Source organism: Cydia strobilella, chromosome 2 (assembly GCF_947568885.1).
Source record: "Cydia strobilella chromosome 2, ilCydStro3.1, whole genome shotgun sequence".
NCBI lineage: Eukaryota > Metazoa > Arthropoda > Insecta > Lepidoptera > Tortricidae > Cydia > Cydia strobilella.
The window spans coordinates 10,162,183-10,165,674 of record NC_086042.1 but is presented as its reverse complement, the minus strand read 5'-3'; the positions used below and the strand labels follow the sequence as shown (position 1 = coordinate 10,165,674).

Here is a 3,492-nt window from a genome sequence, read left to right as displayed (position 1 = left end):
AACGCTTAGCATGTCTGAAAATCGTAAGGTTTTATGCTTGCGTGAGGGAGTTTAGTGCACTTAAGTAATTAGGTAATACATTTTTTTATGTACAAGTAAAACAACACAACCCGTGGCCTGACCTCTCTGTTCTTGAATGTGTTTAGCGTACATATTGTTATTAGATTGAAAGCGTATTGTGGTGACAATCGCTTTTGCGCTAAATGTGCGTGACACAATAAAGTTCCTATTCATAAGCCGTTTGAATTTGACACTTAATTATGTAAACATGAGTAACATATTTGTTTTGCGCTCATCAACTTGATTTCATGTAGGTATAAGTACTGAAAATTAAATTAAATTAAAATTAAATTCGAATTCAATTTGTTGTTGCTGAATGTAGATCACAGTATTCGGTATTTCTCAGTAGACTACGTGGTAAGGACGTGAGTAATAGCAAGGTTGATTTGTTCTCATTTTCCAATGTGTGACGTATAAGTACCTAATAAGTTTTGGTGGTCTACCTGTCTCGTTATTTTATTTAGTTTTTCTTATACGCACAAGAGAGATAGCGCACAAAGATTGTGTAGGCAGTCTGCGCGGGCGTTCACGTCATCGCTGATACGTAATTAGGAACGAAATTTGTCTCGGACTGTAATATAATTCCTAGTGTAAATTGATCTCGCCATTCGTTACGACTGTGGGTAATCAGTGATTATAGGAACTAACACTGGTTAGTCTGAGGCTAAGCGCTCGTTAGCCGTTGTGAACACCCAGGCTAGTTTTCCTCGCCGGCGCGGCGGTTAGTAATAATGCTTCAACACTGGAACTAACACGGATTTATTATTTTCCAACTACTTGAAACGTGAAGGTGAAGCTTATTGTACTGAAAAGGTATTGTAACTATTATGAATAACCATCGATCTTTTTTGCTTGCTTTGGGAAATTGGAAATCATGTGATGTTTGTTTTGCAGCTTTATTCATGCATGATTAGCAGCATAGCAGCATTACCCACAGATAATTTTTTTAAACAATTATCTGCATTTTTTAAATGGTTTTATTATTTTTCCCAATCAATTTACTCGAAACTTTATTTTGTGCTATTTATAATAATATTATTCTACCTACTACTATAATGTCAAGACACAGGATTTTCCCCGTTATCTATATTTGAATAGCTACATTCTGCTTTGACTATATAATGTGCTATTTTCCAAGAACTAGAGGTGTGACTAACATTGCTATCTCTTTATCAATAAGATAAAACGCCAACATGCGATAATAGGAATATGTGATAGTGATAACCGCTATATTGGAATTGGTAACAAATAAAATACCCTATTTTATTTTAATGACAATAAAAGCCTTTTAAAGGAGAGATTATATTATAGTTTAGATAAGGTGTGTAATTTAAAGCGACGGTTTGTGTAATTTTAGTTAAAAGCGGACGTGATGGGATTGTGCTTGTCGTTCGACTGCGGGGACTGTGACGTTTGTTGTAACCCTTGCTGCCTGGCGTTGAGTGCTTGTTGCCTGGTGCCCTGCCTGTGCCCCAACGCGTGCGGACAGCAACACCAGCCGCCGCAGACAGTCCACGTCCACCACCCGCCGATAGTGGTCGAGCAGCCGCCGCCGCCGCCCGGTAGCTACCCGTACCCACCGCCTCCGCCAGGCGCGTACCCCGGCTACCCACACCCCGGCGGTTATCCACATCCGGAATACCAAGGGTACCCTCCGCCGCCCCAGCCTATGTATAGGTGAAAATTGGCAGAAATAAATAAGGTGAGCCAATGCTTATCACTTGTGCACGCATTTTTCGTTTAGTGGACGACCGTTGCACATTTTATAATGAATGATTACGCGGAATGCTGAGAAAATTTTGGATAATATGCTCGACTAGGTAGGTATAATTAAAAACCTCGTTTAATAACATTGTATAGCTAATTATCAATATTTATTTAGCTATATTGTATTAACAATACCAAGTAAATGTGTGAAATAATTTCATGAATAGGTACTTAATAGTAAGTGTGAATAAAATGGCCACAAACATGGAGTGCAATATTGATACCTACTTAGTAAAACAGTGCGGTGTTTAAGGTAATGCAGCGAGCGTTAACCATTGTAATAAGTTGCACCTTGGTCCGCTTTTCACCTTGACACTCTGTTTTTGTCACGAGTTTGCTTTTTGTTGTTTTGTCGTATATTTTACTTGTAGAACAGGTTTATTAAGGATATACTTATAAGGCATAATCAAATTAAGCTAAGATATCAATAAGATATCACCGACAATGTCATCTCATTACATAAATTAAACATGCCTTTTTAGTTTGTAGTATGCCTTTGTAAGATTAAGGGCCACTTGCACCATTCACTAACTCGATTTGACACTGGGTTAACGGTTTAACCGGTTAACCCCGGGTTAGTGGGACGGTGCAATTGGACCTAAGTGTTAAACCAATGTCAAAGAAAAGACAAATGCAAGCTACTTATAGGTATGCGAAGGGAACAACTGTCTAATTAAAAAACCGGCCAAGTGCGAGTCGGACTCGCTCACCGAGGGTTCCGTACTTTTTAGTATTTGTTGTTGTAGCGGCAACAGAAATGCATCATCTGTGAAAATTTCAACTGTCTAGCTATCACGGTTCATAAGATACAGCCTGGTGACAGACAGACATACGGACAGCGGAGTCTTTGTAATAGGGTCCCGTTTTTACTCTTTGGGTACGGAACCCTAAAAATATATCTGTTTTCTTCTATTGGTGCCTGTAGTTGTTCAAACCAAATTGTCAGTAAATAAGAACAAAAAAAAAACTATACTCATCCTTTTCTTTTGGGTGCTACTTAGTACTAGTGTAAGACAAATATAGTATGATTCTCTTTGTCTATGTTTGAAATGAGACATTCCTTTGACAAACTATATACCAATATTAGTATATAGTCTGTATGTATAAATAGGTATCATATTTTAAAAATTGGATAATGCCTCTCCTTATTCATTTCACGAAGGTATTCATTTAGGGATTAAGGCCTTGTGGAAAATAACGATTGCATGCCGTTTTTAAGGTCACAGTTAAACAAACGTTTTTTTTGTTGTTTCCAGTATGGGCTGCAACATCTCGTGCCGGCCTTGCTGCTGCTGCTGCATCCCGTGCCTGTGCTGCGACTGCTGCGCGGATCCACCTCCTCCCACCACCGTCAACGTGGTGCACCACCACGTGCCCGCGCCCGTCACCGTCGTGCACCAGCCGCCGCCACCCTACGCCAGATAGGCACGACTAATAGTACCAATACCAAACACGATCATTTATGACTAGATTTTACGGAGAGTTAACATAACAGCGCCACCCCGTGAACACGATCATTTGTGACTAGATATATACGAGTATTACAAAGTTTGTTATGAAAACATCGCAACTTTGTGGTGATTCCAAAGAGCGGACTAACGCGTTCGTTTGTACATATATTTTTATTTCTGAGCTCTTTTTTTAAGAGGAACCAAACATTCGATG

At 39.3% G+C, this 3,492-nt stretch overlaps 1 long non-coding RNA gene across 1 annotated transcript; it reads left to right on the top strand.

The window, feature by feature from the left end:
* Positions 1-375: 375 nt before the first annotated feature.
* LOC134751454 (uncharacterized) lies at positions 376-3,252 on the top strand. Its single transcript, XR_010128660.1, has 2 exons — positions 376-873; positions 3,084-3,252. It is a non-coding gene; the product is annotated as an uncharacterized LOC134751454 (long non-coding RNA).
* Positions 3,253-3,492: the final 240 nt, after the last annotated feature.